The 19,193-nt window shown below is 33.0% G+C and overlaps 2 pseudogenes; both read left to right on the top strand.

The window, feature by feature from the left end:
- Nucleotides 1-1,258: 1,258 nt before the first annotated feature.
- On the top strand, nt 1,259-15,040 carry LOC140957068 (uncharacterized; annotated as a pseudogene).
- Nucleotides 15,041-15,863: 823 nt separating this feature from the next.
- LOC140957059 (uncharacterized) lies at nt 15,864-18,611 on the top strand (annotated as a pseudogene).
- The last annotated feature ends 582 nt before the right edge of the window (nt 18,612-19,193 follow it).

The raw sequence follows: 19,193 nt of genomic DNA, 5'->3' as shown, positions 1-19,193 counted from the left end.
AGGAGTTGTTAATTTTGCTGGGATGTTTATCAAAAATCTAGAAAAACACAAGAAAGTGTTTAGTCCATTATTGAAAAAAGTTGCTAGATTCATATGGACAGATGAACACACAAAGGGACTATGCCAATTAAAGAAGATTTGTAAAACTCTTCCAAAAATGACAATTCCTCAAGATGAGGATGATCTGGTATTATACACAGATGCCAGTGATCATTGGTGGACAGTAGTTCTTACTAAGCTCACACCCGAGGGAGAACAACCATACCGATATTGCAGTGGTTTATTCACAGATGCAGAAGCCATCAGATGGCATATCAACGAGAAGGAATTTTATGCAGTAAAAAGGGCTTTTGAGAAATGGACATTATTTTTACTTGCAAAGAAATTTACTCTAAAGGTTGATAACACACAGGTGAAAGCTTTATTAAAGAATAGAATTGAATCTAAACCTGAGAAGGCCATATTATTAAGATGGCAGGCATAATGTCAAAATTATATTTTTGATATTGTGATTATTAAATCTCACGAGAATATTCTTGCAGATTTTTTAACAAGAGATGGACAGTATTGACATCGATGCTATTATCAAGATGCAGAGGCATTTGAGGGAATACCTTGAAATGCTTCAAACCGAGTTCAACATGCTGGCCTTAAACGCAGAAGTTGCGGGAAGGTTACAACAAGTAGATAAGAGAATTGTCTCTGATCACATTACAGGATGTTTACAGGCATATACTCAGTTATAGTTTGTAATTCAAAGGCCTCTCCTCCAAGGCATTGAGAAGCCACTGGTTTTCCAAATGGAGAGTTTTCGAGTACAAGACTCTATACCTGGAGCAGGGGATCCAAATACCCTTAGCACAAGTGTTAAGTCGGGATCATCTCCAGATGAGTCGGCTAAAACAAAAACTGAAACTCCAGATCCTTATCTCGAGTCCTGAAGTCAACCCTTCACCTCGGGGATTGAAGAGGGAGAGATCAACCTTAGACCCAATACTGACAGGGGCAAAGCTAAGGTTGGTACTAATGAAGCTATAATTTCTACATTTCAGGTTTACCAACAGACTTGGGAGAAATTAAATACAAGAATTGGCATCAACCCAGCCATGGTTCGAGTTGATGTTGCAGGAAAATATCCTAGGGTATGGATGAAACAAAATTCATATCCAAAGGAGATCAAAGCCTGGTATGAATTTGGGGCTCTTGCCTCAGTTTATACTACTTCGCCCAGCTTCCCGGAGATATCAGCATTACCAAAATGGATACAGGAAACGGTACATGAAACTTGGACTAACAATGATCATTTGTCCAGAAGAGATATTTTGGAGCTGTATTTTTTCAGTGCAGCACCATTACCAGCAGGGAAAGATTCACACGAAGCCTTTTATTTCATCAAGCTAAGGAGGCCAGACATGAATTCTCAAAAATTTATTAAGGATCCTTCTACAAATGAAACCCCATTAGTCTCTTCATTCAATGAAGATGACATATCTACCAAGAGAGCATGGGGTATCTAGGTCTGTCTCACGGAGATGGACAAAGTCAAGTTTCCGTTTAAATTTTATCAAAATTCGATAAACGGATCTTTCCTATTAAATACAATGACAGGAAAAACTAGAAGTTTTGCAGAAGAAATATTTGAAAAAAAAAAAAGAAATCTTCTGTGGAACAGCAAGCTGCCGGCCAGTAAAGAAACTCGCCGAAAGTTCTGTAATATGGCACATATAGGAAGATGGTCAGAAAACATCTGTCCTGAATGCCAGAACCAGAAAGAACTGGAGTTCGGTAAAGGTTTCAAGCCGAGATCTGATAGGAAACATTTTGCCGAAATATGACCAAGTGGTGATGGACCACATACACGTTTTCCTCGGGGACCTCGAAAGCCAAAGATTCACCGACAAAGTTAAAGTGGACATGTGACCAGCCCACTATCATAAAGGAAGACCACCATGTGAGTGGTAAGACAAGGACCACCAATAATCGGTGGAAAATGACAAAAGAACATTGAATACTCTATCTTTAATGATAAAAGGGGAATCCAATAAAAAGAAATAAAGAAAATTGGTCCCAAACTTTATCTATAAATAAGTAGAGATTGGAACCAGAAGAGCACATCAGAACGAAACTTAAGAAAAATGTATTTTACATATCTAAAAGTTTCGAAAAAAAGAATCAAGAAAAATAGAGATCAGCTGGAAGCTCTCCGATGGATAATTAAGTATTACAAAGAAAAAGGAGACGAGATTTTAGCAGATATCTTGCAAGCTCATCTCCACTGATATTGTAGAGAAATAAAAGAAGAAGAAAAGTTGATTTCTAGATTGATAATCTAGAAAAAGACATTTCAAAAATAATTGAGGGACCACCTCAATGGACCACTCAACCACTACATGGTCCATATGCAAGTTGTAAAGGCTTATCAAGATTTGAAGTCCGAGTTTCAAATACGAATAAGTCTTCTATAAATAAGACAGAAAGAAGGAAGTGAAGATCATCAAACATTTTCCTCATTTCTTTCAAAACCAATTGTAATACTTCTCTTTCTAATTTATGTGTTTTTCAAGTTCGGCTACTATAAGTAGCTAAACAAGTTTCTCCTCCTTTACAGGAGGTTTCAATGTTATAATAAATGTTTGTGTTTGAATAAAGAAATATTTGCTCTAGCCCCTCTCATGTATTATTTTAAAAATTTTATCTTTTACTGTACACTCTAAGGTAGGAAACGAATTAGAGTTGTGCCAAGTACTGCTGAAGGAATCTGCGTCAGTAACCATCGGTTGCGATCGTGTGGTTGGACTATGAGGAGCAGTTCATAAAATACGGTGGAGATAACCCGGTGGTTCTCCGGTCAAAGATGTAAAACATTTAATTTATTTTACGGAAGCATGATGGGCCTTTAATTTAAAAAGAAAATTCAATTATTTAAAAATGGGTTTGAAGGGTATTATGGGAAACAAGGTACTAAATATAAAGTTTGAAAGATTCTTGTACTTATACGCAAGTTGCCCTATTAGGTTTGATGTAAAATATGTTCAATAACACATCATTACTATTTGGCACAACGTTAGCACTTCGACAAAAAAATTAGTAAAATTATCTGTTTTTTTAATTGCAATAAGACCAATTTTCATAACTTACATGTTAAAATATCCTTTTACCAATTGTGTGAAGCTTTCGTTCCAAAAGAAAGAATAAATTGGAGTAGAAAATTTTCAATGATTCGGCTTTCAGCAAGTATACTACAATACTATCCAACCAAATTATATAGTTCATATTTACTTTTTCATCGATCCCAAATATATAATTCATTTTTCATATTTAATAAATCTCTTTTATTAAACATACATTGAAGGATTGAGTGTGCTAGTGCCTTTGAAAGCATTTCGAACATTATATTCTCCAATGAGCTGCAATAGCTCGTGTTCTAAGAATGTTAACACCGATGAATTAAATCGAGTTTGATTAAAACCAAGAGGAAGAAACTCAAAGTAATCCTTCGTGAAGAAGACTGTTATTAGAAAACATTTTAACTTATGTAAACTGAATAACTGAAAAATGGTAGATTAGTTTTTGCATTCATTAGTTCAGTTATGGTGACAACTGAACTGAAGGATACTCTAACTGATCCAAACAATTTGAAAACAGCAGTTAGTCAGTTAAATACACAAGATATGTTTATGGATGTTCGGAGACTTCAACTGCTCTTACGTCAGCCCTTCTACCTCCACGGGTAGGATCCACTAGAAGACTTTGATTTATACAACTATTTGTACAAACCCACTTAGCTAGGACTTACACTACTACCTAAATTGAACTCCTAGCTATGACTAAAGGCAGCACCTTCAAGCCAACACTTCTTTAACGTCTATGTGTCAAAGACTACATACACAAATTTAATGTCTTTGTGCAAGACTGTATTTGAGTGGTGATGAGAGTGTTTGTGTGTGAGAACTGAACAAGGATGTTCTCACACACTGAGGGAGATAAGCTTCTACACTAAACTTATAACACGTTGAAGTGGCCCTCTGGGCTGATTGCTTCTGAAAGCTGATTTGCAATGTGCGCGCCCTTTCTTTTCTATCTTTATTCTTTTTTTGGCGTTGAAGCTTCTTCTCTCTATATATTGAGTCTTCACAGATCTTCTCTTTATATAGGTGGGAAAATTAATCGTATAGTGAGACTCAATTATTGTATCTGTTGCATCTTGAATTTGTTTCTTGGACTTTATGTCTCGACTTTTCGACTGTCTTTCCGAAACGTTTTATCTTTAATTCTCTGATACAACGTCCCTTTATTGTCTTTTGACTGGACAATGGCTTTGTACCCTTGGTGTATAGCTGGAATCCACTGAAAGAGTTTGTCTTCATCTACTGCTGAAAGATTCTGACTGATGCTTGAACTAATCAGCTGAACTGATCTTCTGTTGGGCTGGTGAAATCAGTGGACTCGTCAGTTGAACTGATTTCACTTTCATTCAGTTGAATTGATCAGCTGGGTTTCTTCATCAGTTGAACACTCCTTTAGCTAGCCAGGATTCAGAGGTTCTCCTGCTGAACCACCTATCAACTGGACAATCAGCTGGACTGCTCAATTGACGTAACAGTTAGACTGATTCAGTTTGTGCGATAAGTTAGGTCTTCAGTTTGCGATGTAAACAGCTCGTGACTGATCTTAGCTTCTGCACACTAAGGTAGATTATTAGTAACACAAAATAACTAGTTTTTTTGAAATCAAAATCAAGATTGCGAACTTGAAAAGTTCCAACAATCTCCCCCTTTTTGATGATCACAAAACTTGAGCAGTTAAGCACAATATATTCAGATCAAGGATTAATACATTCAAACATTGTTAAAAGCTCCCCCTCAAGAACTGAATTAAAGAAGTTTTGAAAACCATTTAGTTACAGAGGATAAAAAAAAAACTCCCCATTCAAAACTGAATTGAAAACAAAAAATTTAATAAAGCACTTTTCAGTTAAAAAAAATGCTTCTCAACAACTGAATTTTAAAAACTGATTAAACAAAACGATTTTCAGTTTGAGGGTAAAAGAAAAACTCTCCCTCAGAGACTGAATGAAAACCCGTATTTTAAAGATACTTATTGAATCATTCATTCAGAAGTTATAATCATTCAAGCATTGTAGACAAGAAATTTGGAAATATCCATTCAGCCACAACGAAACACAACTGAATAAACATGATGTTTATTAAATAAATTTCATTGTATTTACATTTGAGTATATAAAGGAAAACTTGCTACAACAATAGCATATTTTAAACAACATCAGATATCAGTTAGTTTATGTGACAGAATTGGATATACCATCAGCTGGTTGTCTTGACTGCTTGAAATGCTGCATCAGTTGTGAATTCAATTTGCTAGAGAAACAAGTTAAACTGCTTTTGAACTTGACCTCTGTGCTTACTCAACTGGTTGAGCAGACTCTGACTAGGCTCACGTGGAATTCAGCTGGCGATTAAATCGACCAACATCCCAACGTGGATAGTTTCGTCTGAAGAACAACTGACCTGGTAGGCTTACAACTAAAATCTTGTTCAGCGAGCAGTTTAGCTGTGCATCTTTGTAGATGATTCTTAGTCCGCTGCAGGCTGATTAAAACCTCAAAGTTAAGAATCTAGAGAAGTGGTTAGAACGTTAGTTGCAGAACTAATCCTCTAAACTCTTTGCCAAAGAACGATATATAAATATTTTCAAATAGTTTTAAAAATTGTATGAAATACTTTTAAATAGCTTTTAACACTATTTTAAAGTAACAAATTTTAAAACACAGTTTTCATCAAATGTTCTTCTTAGAACAACTAGCTCTGATACCAAATAAAGGATCGAGTGTGTTAGTGCCTTTGAAGGCATTTCGAACACTATATTCTCCAATGAGCTACAATAGCTCATGTTCTAAAAATGTTAACACCGACGAATTAAATCAAGTTTGGTTTAAAATCAAACGGAAGAAACTCGAAGTAATCTTTCGTGAAGAAGACTGTTATTAGAAAAAATTTTAACTTATGTAAACTGAATACTCAAAAAAAGTAGATTAGTTTTTTCATTCATCAGTTCAGTTATGGTGACAACTGAACTGAAGGATACACTAACTTATCCAAACAATTTGAAAACAACAATTAGTCAGTTAAATACACAAGATATATTTATGGATGTTCGGAGACTTCAACTGCTCCTACGTCACCCTTTCTACCTCCACGGGTAGGATCCACTAGAAGAGTTTGATTTATACAACTATTTGTACAAACCCACTCAGCTAAGACTTACACTACTGCCTAAACTGAACTCCTAACTACGGCTGAAGACAGCACCTTCCAGCCAACACTTCTTTAACGTCTTTGTGTCAAAGACTACATACACAAGTTTAACGTCTTTGTACAAGACTGTATTTGAGTTGTGATGAGAGTGTTTGTGTGTGAGAACTGAACAAGGATGTTCTCACACAATGAGGGAGATAAGATTTTACACTAAGATGATAACACGTTGAAGTGTCCCTTTGGGCTGATTGCTTCTGAAAGCTGATTTGCAACGTGCGTGCCCTTTCTTTTCTCTCTTTTTTTTTGCGTTAAAGCTTCTTCTCTCTATATATTGAGTCTTCACTGATCTTCTCTTTATATAGGTGGGAAAATTGATCGTATAGTGAGACTCAATTATTGTATCCGTTGCATCTTGAATTCGTTTCTTGGACTTTGTGTCTCGACTTTTCGACTGCCCTTCTGAAACGTTTTGTCTTTAATGCTCTGATGCAACGTCCTTTTATTATCCTTTGACTGGACAATGGCTTTGTACCCTTTGTGTATAGTTGGAATCCAATGAAAGAGTTTGTCTTCATCTACAGCTGAAAGATTCTGACTGATGCTTCGAACTAGTCAGCTGAACTGATCTTCAGTTGGGCTGGTGAAATCAGTTGACTCGTCAGTTGAAATGATTTCACTCTCGTTCTGTTGAATTGATCAGCTGGGTTTCTTCATCAGTTGAACACTCCTTCGGCTGGCCAGGCTTCAGAGGTTCTCCTGTTGAACCACCTATCAATTGGACAATCGGCTGGACTGCTCAATTGACGTAACAGTTAGACTGATTCAGTTTGTTCGATCGGTTAGGTCTTCAGTTTACGATGTAAACAGCTCATGACTGATCTTAGCTTCTGCACACTAAGGTAGATTATTAGTAACACAAAATAATAAGTTTTGTTAACATCAAAATCAAGATTGCGAACTTGAAAAGTTCCAACATACACCTATTTAGTATGTATAATTGTATTCAATTTTCATTAATTTGATTTCTCAATATCATTAAATAAGAGTGTATCAGAAAACTTACATGTATAATTTGTTTTCCCAACAACATTCTGATTATGTTTGAAAAACAAATTGAACTATATAATTTGAACGAATAAAATATGCTAGGATCATAAAATAGTTTAGAAGGGAGTTAACCAAAGTATTTAAAAAAAATTCTAAATTTTAGCTAGCAATAACATTTGTTAGCTATTAGTGTCTATTTCTCGACCAACTAGACACAACTTGACCACTGAAAAAGAGTTTTTCAAGTGTGGAAGGTTCGTATGGACTAGTGAATCAGTATATACTCACTCAAAGAAAATTCTAACAAGATAACAAGACAGATAAATAGACATAAAGTAAGCAGCTGGAAATAAATAACATAAAATATATAGAAGTTTGAAGACAATATCATTCTATGTCTCCTCTTCTTATACTTAAGGAAGAAATCAACTAAGAGACTTTGATTTTCAGTACTTTGTAACAATCCACTTCATTTATGACTTATCTAATGTCTATACTTGATCAACTGGAGAAAAATTTGCGCTTATATTTGTCTTTTTAGGAAACATTCTTGATCAACTAGAGACTCGACTGTTGTGCATTAATTGTTCAAAAGATATTATGAAATGTCTGACTGTTATGAAGATTGACTTGATGCGCAAGTATGCCAGCTAGAAGCCAATCTGCAACTTGAACTCTTTAAGCATCCCGGCTTTAATCTTGAAAGCAGCTTGATTTAAAAATAGCTAGTTGGAGAAATATGCAATCCAACTAAAATCTTGAATATGGGGTGATCCGGTTTGACTTCATGACATCCAACTAGAAACTTGTGAATATAAAGAGATAACAGTTTGATAATCGAAACAACTCGATACTGTATGTTATCACTAAAATTAAGAAATTTTCAATCTAAGATAGTAGGATTTTGTGGCTTGTGTAATATCAATACCATATTTCTTTGAATAATACAACCATTAGAAATTAATGATTGTTGGTGGGAATTGAATATCTATAGTGATGAAGAAAAGGATTTGTGTTAGATATGAGCTTTCTAGGGTTGCCTCTTCCAAAAAGCAGTTGCACTAAAAGAAACTAAGAAAATAATAATTTCATTAAAATCTGATGTGTCTCACCTTATTGATGAAGTGGTGAGAAAAATAAATGAAGATACATAACTAATAAATTAGAATTTTTAGAGATTATAATGATATTGTTAAAAAAAGATATGATGATTCAATTATGGAGGTTTTTTCTTTAATTAAGCCGAATTGTTCCCTTATTAAAAATATACTATTTAATTAAACACAAAAATTTCTATGAGATCATCTTACAGATAAATTTTGTGAGAGGATCCCAACCCGACGCGGCCCGTGAAAATATTATATTTTATGTCAAAATATTATTATTTTTTATTGTAAATATGGATCGTAATAACCCGTCTCAAATAATACTTACTCTTAATTAAGATAGTTGCTCTCATCCATCTCCCGATTATATGATTTAACCCTACTGTAGGTAAGAAAGATGTATGTGTAAGATTAGGGGAGTGCAAATTATCGGTTAAAACTGACTAAACCGATAAAAATCGCAATTTTGGTTAAGCCGATTTGGTCAATCGATTTTTTTTTAAAAAAATATCATTCAAATCGGTTCGATTTCGATTTTGAATGTAAAAAATCGGTTAAACCGATTAAACCAATGTTTTTTTTATATATATAATTATTATTGGCCGTTGTTTACAATTTTTTTCGTACTGGACTTTAAACATATGTAAAAAAATTATTGAACTTTAAAAAAATTCTAATTTTATTATTATAGTTCCTAAATCATTATAATTACTCCACAACTAATTATTTGATTTTATTGAGCATTTCAGTTTAATAAAATTAGATGAGGAATGAAATGTTTTTAAAAAAATTAAAAACATCGGACCGATATTTTTTCGGTTCGGTCTAGTCGATTTTAATGAATAAAATCGACGGGTTTAGTTGGTCCAAAAAAAAATAAGTTTGTCCGATTTTGATGTTTTTGCTTTGATCGGTTCGGTTCGGATTGATTGTGCAACCCTATGTAAGATTGTTTTTAATATCACTTTAAGTATAAATATAAATATTATTTATATTCGGAAATAACATATTACTTATCAACAAATAAATAATATAATATCTAAATTATAAGGTTGGAAACTATATGGATTGGTTCATCAAACTTGAAGGATTGGCGTGGTAGAATGTTAGATCAAGAAATTTTATGTTTTAGTGTTAACAAATAATTAAGATAAAACTTACCTAAGCTGAAATGGTATAGTCGAACAAAATTGATACGGTCCCAAACTGAAATAGTTCTTATCATATTATTAGTTTTCCTCACTCAATTTCAAAGATTTCAGTTTTTTCACATTCAGTTTACCAGAATCAATTTACACCAGTAAACAAAACTGATAGCAACAGTATACGATATAAAGCTGATCGCAACAATGTATGATTGGTAGAAATATGTTGACATGGACTAAAAAACAAGCCAACGTACACAAACCAGTAGACAGTTTTCTTTGGAACAAATATTTTATGTCAGGAACTATACATAGAGAAGAAATTCAGCTGAACAGTAAGACAATCGCAACTATTGAGAAATATCAAGTATTCAAGCTTTCATCTGAACAGAACTCAATCAGTATAGCACATTATCAAATAGTATTGTATCTTGTCATTTAAATATCATTAAGTGCTAAGATAGTATTTTAATTCATTACATTCGAATATAAGTTCTCATACTATCTATTATCAGCAGAGATATACTAGGACATTCAGTTTGGTAGTGTTTAAGTCCAAACTGAACTGGGATCTTGCAAATCACTTGTATAATAAAAAATCTTCTAGTGTGAGCCTTCCATACGGAAGAAGGGGTGACATAGGAGCTTGAGTATTTTAACATCCAGAAACATACCTGTGAATTTTCCACTTTTCAGTTTACTTAGACAACCTTGTTTGTGATTTATTCTAATCTGTTAGTTTGGATTTTTTTTTCCGCACTTATTTGTTAGTCAACTCACATCGACACTCGAGAATATATAAGATTTAGTTTCAAACCTGCCTAAATTAACAAGAAGTAATAAGATTTTATTGAGTGTTTATTCAAACCTCCTTCTACACACTTCACATGATCCTACAAGTGGTATCAGAGTAGGCTTATTCTCGACTCTAAATATTTCTCTTCAAATGAATTCATGTAGAAAAATTCTGATATTCACTAAGGAAGAGTTTGATGACTGGAAGATAAGAATACGAGCTCATTTAACCGCTCAAGACGATAATATGTGGTTTGTCATCACAGATGGATCAATGTAGATACTAAAAGCAAATACAATTGTAGCCATCACTCAAGGTGCTCCTAAAATGTTGGAAAAACCAAGGAATAAATGGAAAAATGATGATAAGAAGAAAGAAAATCTCGACAATGTAGTTAAAGATATTTTGTACAAATTAAAACTCTTGACAAAAACACATTCAGCAAAATCAAAATGTGCAAAACTGCAAAAGAGATCTAGGAAAAACTGATTTAGCTATGTGAAGGTAATGAGAAGAACAATGAAAACAAGCTCTCTGTATCCATACAGAAGTTTGACAATATTAAAATGAAGTGCGGAGAATCTACGTCTGATTTTTATGAAAGAGTTAGTGGAATCATAATAGAACTCTGATAAATATAAAAATTTTACATTAATTAAATGTTTTATAATATAAATTTATAGTTTTTGTTTTATTAAATTTTTAAATATTATATGTTTTATAATAAATTGTATAAAAAATAAGTTGTTGTGTAATTATAAGTTTTTACTATTTTTACAGGTTCGATAAAACAAGAATAAACTTGGCGTTGCAAATGGGATTAAGATGATTCTTGGACCTGTAGAAAGTTGATGATAATATCTACAATATTGGTGACAAGCATGAGATAAAAATCTTCTCACAATTGGGATCAAATTAAGCAACAAACAAAGTTACCAAAGGAGTGGCAGTTTTACCATGCTCTAGTATTTTGACCATATCTCTCAAACTACTTGGTCAAATGGTTAAAATAAAATACCACAATTCAAACAACTCAATTATCCACATGTTTTATTTTATGTGGAGAAGCAAAATTGGATGGGAAGATTTTCAAAAGTGATGTGTATTAAAATATAATTTCTTGGAACACCAATGAAGACTTATGTGTAAAAAATAATATTTTATTTGTGGTTGTCTCCCCAAATTTGGCTATAAATAGGGGTGCATTGTAATGAATTGAGATATCCCTCATTCTATGAACAAATCTTTGAGTTCATAATATTTCTCTCTTTATTTTTCCTTTATTTCATCATTTAAAAATAATTAGCATGTTAATTTCATATTCAAAGTTTTATACTTTGAATAATGAGTAGCTAACTTCCCAAGGTTGAGATGAAAAGGTGAAGCTCTTGGTATGATAATAAGGTTATTAAAAGGTAATAATCTATGTTTTATATTATTTAATCATTATTTATTGTTTATGTTATATTTATTTCTTTAAGCATTTTTATACCCTACTTATAAGTGGGAGTTTTGATTTATTGTTGCTATATGTTACACTAAATTCTTGGTACCATTTAAATGTTTGTTTGGTTTTACCAACCATTTAAAGTGGATGCCTTGATTTATTATATATCAATATATCATATTATTAATTTCTTGGTACCATTTAAATGTTAGTTTGGTTTTACCAACCATTTAAAGTGGGAACCTTGATTTAGTGTTTACAAATATATATAGCACAATAAATACTTGACAACATTTATAAGTTTTGATATATATTTTATACTTATAAGAAAATAGTATATAACATAATATAAATATGATTATTTAATATATTGGAACCATTTTATTAAGTGGATTTCAATAATGTTCATTAATGTTAACTTTATTAAAATATCAAGAGTGGATCTTCTAATCTCAACTACTTAAATTAAAATTTGAACAATAAAAAATTACCAATTAAAGATTCAAACAATTAAAAGAAAAACAAAAAAAAAACAAAAACAAAAAGACATTGTAGTGGACTTGTAATTACCGTAGCTTCCCTGTGGATACGATATCGGACTCACCGAATTACACTACTTGCGGACAACCTGCTATTGGGAGTGCAACAATCAAAGTCACAACAAGTTTTTGGCGCCGTTGTCGGGGAAGTATAATTTAATTTCAAGTCTATTTAATTTTCTTTATTTGAATTTTTTTATTGTTTTTCTTCTTTTTCTTTTGCATTTGCATGAGCATTATTTGGTCACGTACATTTGTGGTCGACTCATTCGAAATAACCCTTTATTTTTACAAAACATGGCGGAAGAACCCATCCAGGAAAATGAAGATGAAACTCAATCTCAACATGATCATGATAGGCGAAGAACACTTAGAGATCACATAAATCCTACACGTACTAGTGCACCTTCATGTCTAGTTTTTCCCCCTGATGCATCTCATTTCAATTTTAAGCCTGGTATTATCCAACTTTTACCCAACTTTCATGGCTTAGATTCTGACCCCCCATACATGCATTTACGAGAATTTGAAGAAGTGTGCAACACATATAATGATTTAAATTGTAGCATGAACACCATTCGACTTAAGATTTTTCCTTTTTCTTTAAAAAATAAAGCTAAAACTTGGCTACAAAATTTTAGATCGAGATCCATTCGAACTTGGGATGAATTGCAACAACAATTTTTGAAAAAGTTTTTTCCATCTCATAGAACAAATTCTTTCAAAAGGCAAATCATCACTTTCACTCAAAAACAAGGAGAAACTTTTTATCAGTGTTGGGATAGATATAAAGAATTGCTTAATCTTTGTCCACATCATGGTTTTGAAATTTGGAGAGTTGTTTCTCAATTTTATGAAGGCTTAACACCTAAAGATAGGCAAATGGTTGAATTTATGTGTAATGGAACATTTGAAGATAAAGATCCAAATGAGGCAATTGAGTATCTCGATTCATTAGCTGAAAATGCTCAAAATTGGGACACTATAGGTACAATCGAACCATCAAACAAGATTCAATCTCCTACATCTGGTGGAGGTATGTACACTCTCAAAGATGAACATGATCTTCAAGCTAGATTTACCTCTTTGGCAAGAAAAGTTGAGGCACTTGAATTGAAAAAGAATGGTCAATTAAAATCTGTTCAAGAAATTGCATGTCACATCTGTGATACAAGTGATCATTCTACAAAAGATTGTCCCACTTTGCCTTCTTTTAAAGAATGTCTCCATGAACAAGCCAATGTTTTAAACAATCTCAAAAGGCCAAATTTTGAACCATTTTCTCAAAGTTACAATCCAGGTTGGCGAAATCATCCAAATTTTAGTTGGAGGAATGATAATGCTGCACAATTTTCACAACCACATTTCCAAAATCAACAAAATTTTCAAAATTATGCACCTTATGTTCCTCCACCTAAAAGGAATTTGGAAGATATATTGAATTCTTTCATTGCAAAGCAAGAGTCTATCAATACTCAAACTGCTCAAACCATGACAGATTTGAAAGATACTCTTGCTAAATTTGCATCTGCACTTAATGTTCATGAAAAAGGTAAGTTTCCTTCACAACCACAGCCTAATCCCAAGGATCATCATTCACAAACCGGAACTTCTGGAACTCAACCGATGGATCAGGTAAAATCTGTTATTACCCTTCGCAGTGGTAAGGTAGTGGAAAAATCCATTCTTGAACCTTGTGAAAATGATGATAAATCAACTCCAAAGGGTAAGGAAGTGGAACCCATAACTTGCGAAGAAGAGGATCAACAGATAGTGCCACCACCATTCCCTCATGCATTGAAAAATACAAAAAAATCAAATTTGAATTCTGATATATATGATATTTTTAAACAAGTAAAAGTTAATATTCCTTTATTAGATGCAATAAAGCAGGTACCATAATATGCCAAATTTTTGAAAGACTTGTGCACCGTGAAAAGAAAATTGAATGTGAAAAAGAAAGCATTTTTAGCCGAACAAGTAAATGCAATTATTCAAAATAATAATAATTTGAAATACAAAGACCCTGGTTGTCCTACTATTTCATGTATTATTGGAGAACGAAAGATTAAAAAAGCCTTGCTTGATCTTGGAGATAGTGTGAATTTACTTCCATATTCAGTTTATCAAGAACTCAATCTAGGTGAGTTAAAACCTACTTCGGTTACACTTTTACTTGCCGATAGATCTGTTAAAGTGCCAAGAGGTATGGTAGAAGACGTGTTGGTCCAAGTTGATAACTTTGTATATCATGTCGATTTCATAGTTTTAGATAGACAACCTATCGAAGCTTGTAATGCAATTCCTGTAATTTTGGGTCGTCCATTTTTAGCAACTTCTAATGCTCTTATAAATTGCAGGAATGGAATAATGAAGTTGTCATTTGGTAACATGACCTTGGAGCTTAATGTTTTTAATCTTTGTAAGCAACCACATGACAAAGGAGATGAAAGTGAAGATGAAAATCTTATTGAAACTCTTGTGAAAGAAAACATTCAAGAAGGGAGTACTCGTGACCAATTAGATATTTGTTCAATTGATACTGCTAAAAAAATATTGAAATTGATCTTGATGATTTTATCAGGTATGACTCGTTACCAGGATCAGAGAAAGAATTTGAGGCAAAATATGAGAACAAAGATGAACCACCCATATTGGAGTTAAAATCTTTGACAAAAGAATTGAAGTATGCATTTCTTGGAGAAGATGAAACATATCCGGTGGTAATTTCTTCCAAACTAGCAAGTGATCAAGAAGGTAAATTAGTTTATATGCTTAAAAGACATAAAAATGCAATTGGTTGAACATTAAAAGATCTCAAGGGCATTAATCCACTAATTGGAACTAACAAAATTCATTTAGAAGAAAATGCTAAAACATCTCAACAACCACAAAGGAGATTAAATCAGCACATGAAAGATGTTGTGAAAACTGAAGTTCTCAAACTACTTGATGTTGGATTTATCTATCCTATATCTGATGGTAAGTGGGTAAGTCCAACACAAGTAGTTCCAAAAAAATCTGGCATCACAGTGATAAAAAATGAAAAAGGTGAATTGTTAACAAGTCGAGTCCCATCTAGTTGGCGTATGTGTATTGATTACAGAAAAATAAATGATGCCACTAGAAAAGATCATTTTCCATTACCATTTTTGGATCAAATTTTAGAAAGAGTGGCAGGTCATCCCTACTACTGTTTTCTTGATGGATATTCAGGTTATTATCAAATTCCCATTGCACTTGAAGATCAAGAAAAAACTACATTCACATGTCTTTTTGGAACATTTGCATTAAGAAGGATGCCATTTGGTTTATGCAATGCCCCAGCAACATTTCAAATATGTATGCTAAGCATTTTTAGCGACATGGTTGAAAATGGTTTGGAGATTTTCATGGATGATTTAACTATTTTGGGAGTACATTTGATAATTGTCTTGAAAATTTAGAAAAAGTTTTAAAAAGATGTGACAAAAAAGGTCTTATTTTAAATTGAGAAAAATTTCATTACATGATTAATTCTGGGATTGTTTTGGGACATATTGTGTCATCTCATGGAATTGAAGTTGATAAAGCAAAAGTTGATGTCATTGCCAATTTACCCCCTCCAAAAACCATTAAAGAAATTCGTTCATTTTTTGGACATGCTGGATTTTATAGGAGGTTTTTAAAGGACTTTAGTTTAATCTATAAACCCATTTGTAACCTCTTAACAAAAGACACTGTATTTGAGTGGACTCAAGAATGCCAAAATGCTTTTGATAAAATCATTCGACATTTAACATCAGCTCCTATCATGCAACCTCCTGATTGGTCTTTACCATTTGAAATCATGTGCGATGCGAGTGATTATGCAGTCGGTGCAGTATTGGGTCAAAGAAGAAACGGTAAGCCTTATGTGATATATTATGCAAGTAAAACTTTAAACAATGCTCAAATGAATTATTCCACAACTGAAAAAGAACTACTTGCTGTAATATTTGCATTAGATAAATTTCGTTCTTATTTGATTGGATCAACGACTATTGTGTTTACTGATCATTCTGCTATTAGATATTTTTTGACCAAACAGGATGCAAAGCCACGACTGATACGATGGATTTTGTTGCTCCAAGAATTTGATATTGTGATCAAAGATAAAAAAGGAACCGAGAATGTTGTAGCCGATCATTTATCGAGACTAGTAACAAGATCATCTTATGAAATGACACCAATTAACGATAAGTTTTCTGATGAACATCTATTTTCAGTTACAACTACACCTTGGTTTGCTAACATAGTAAATTTTTTTGTGACAAGAAAAATGCCACCGCAATGGAGTTCTCAAGATAAAAGAAAATTTTTGAATGAGGTAAAAAATTTTTATTGGGATGATCCGTATCTGTTCAAGTATTGTCCGGATCAAATTTTTCGGTGTTGCATACCCGACAATGAGGTAAGTAGTGTCATTAAATTTTGTCATTCAGAAGCATGCGGAGGACATTTTTCTTCAAAGAAGACTGTTGCAAAAATCTTGCAGTGTGGATTTTATTGGCCCACTTTGTTTTAAGATACCCACGAAATCTGCAAGATCTGTGAAAATTGTCAAAAATTGGGTGCGATTTAAAAAAAAAATATGATGCCTTTGAATCCTATCATTGAAATTGAAATATTTGACTGTTGGGGAATTGATTTTATGGGACCTTTTCCACCTTCGTTTGGATACTTGTATATTTAGTTGCAGTTGATTATGTTTCCAAATTGATAGAGGCAATTCCGTGTCGAACAAATGATCATAAAATCGTCATCAAATTTTTAAAAGAAAATATTTTTAGTAGATTTGGAATTCCTCGAGCCATGATAAGTGATGGGGGAACTCACTTTTTTAATAAACCATTTGCTTTGTTGATGAAAAAATATGATATTACTCACAAAGTAACTACTCCTTATCATCTTCAAACAAATGGACAAGTTGAATTAGCTAATAGGGAGATAAAGCAAATTTTGGAAAAAACTTTTAACCCAAATAGAAAAGATTGGTCTATGCGACTTAATGATGCACTTTGGGTATATCGAACAGCTTTTAAAACATCATTGAATATGTCTCCCTATAGGTTGGTTTACGGAAAACATTGTCATTTGCCTGTGGAATTGGAACATAAAGATTATTGGGCGATCAAAACTTTTAATTCAAGCATGGATGATGCCAACAAATTGCGCAAATTGCAATTTAATGAACTTGATGAACTCAGAAATGACGTGTATGAGAATTCAAGGATTTATAAAGCAAAAATCAAATCATTTCATGATAAAACAATTCTTAGAAAATCTTTTGAGATTGGTAAAAAAGTTTTGCTTTATAATTCGCGACTTCACATATTTCCAGGAAAATTACGATCAAGATGGACAGGTCCATATGTTGTAAAACATGTGTATCCTTATTGAGCTGTGGACATTGAAAATCCTAAAAATGGTGATGTTTTTAAAGTAAATGGACAAAAGCTTAAACCATTTTTAGAGAATGAAATCTTTAAAAAAGAGTTTATTTTCCTTTCCGATCCTTATTTTTTGTATTGCAATTAATTTTGTTTGTTTTTATTTCAGGTTTCCTTAATCTTTTTATTTTCCCGGTTAAATGGCGGATAACGGTACTCTGTGGCTCTCATAGTCGGTTTAATCAGTTTCCCACAATTGCTGATACAAAAAAATCATTTCTTTTCTTTTCAAAATGGATGAAATTCTTTTAAAAATTTTTAAATATTTTCCCTCTGTTTCTGAAAATGTTCTAAGAAAAATTTATGCAGGTAGGTGTGAAAGATTGAGATTGTTAATGCGAAAAGGAATTCCAGATGATATTCGTCTTGTAATAGAAGCTAAGGTCCGATTAAGAGGAGAAGTTCAACAGTCATTACTCATTCGGTATATGACTGGATTAGGAAAAAGTACTTATGCGAAAAAACGAAGGGCCAAAAGTTTAGGAGTTTGTCATAAATGTGCAAGATGGACTTGTGACAAACGATGCAGATCGTTGGGATATGTTTCCAATAACAGAGAAGATAAAATTGGTTTCATTAAGAATGGGCTGAGTAAGGGGTCTTTAGATAACATCTTATTGACTCTTGAGACGCATTCTAGTGGACACGTGCATATTGAACTTCTCCGTTTATGGAAACAATTCCAAGACGAGCGTCATTTTAATAGTCTTGGGAATCCGACTAAAAAAGACCCTGTTTGCCAATTTATAAGAAAATTGGATGGGAAGCATAACCTCGACTCATAGAAGGCGTTGAAGCCGTTTCTGGACGTAAAACCAGAGGAAAATTGTGAGCCACAATCACACTACTGTTTATATGCATGTGTGTTATTATTGTCTTTACTGTTTATTCTGTTTACAACTGTGACCCATAGTTTTGTCATTATAACATATAACCCCTATAAAATCTCTCATCCTTCTCTCTATTTTCGCAGACCAAAAAGAAAGTAAAAACATGGCTGGTCCTCAGCACAAACATTGAAAAATATTTGTGTATTTTGTGGGTCGTGTCCTGGAAAAAATGAAGTGTTTGTAGAAGCAGCAAATAATCTTGAAAAGATATTGGCTGAGAGAAAAATTCACTTGGTATATGGGGGAGGTAATATTGGGTTAATGGGATCTGTTTCAACATCTGCACATCTTGGAGGTTGTCAGGTTTTGGGTATTATTCCTACAGCTTTAGCTGAAGAAAATATTACAGGTGTTACGATTGGGGAGGAATTAAAAGTATCTTCAATGTATGAAAGAATCACCAAAATGATTGAAAATTCTGATGCTTTTATCGTATTACCAGGTGGTTTTGGTACATTATAAGAAATTTTTCACACT

Source organism: Primulina huaijiensis, chromosome 2, assembly GCF_012295235.1.
Source record: "Primulina huaijiensis isolate GDHJ02 chromosome 2, ASM1229523v2, whole genome shotgun sequence".
NCBI lineage: Eukaryota > Viridiplantae > Streptophyta > Magnoliopsida > Lamiales > Gesneriaceae > Primulina > Primulina huaijiensis.
The sequence above is the reverse complement of the archived record's forward strand: the minus strand, read 5'-3'. Positions and strand labels throughout refer to the sequence as shown.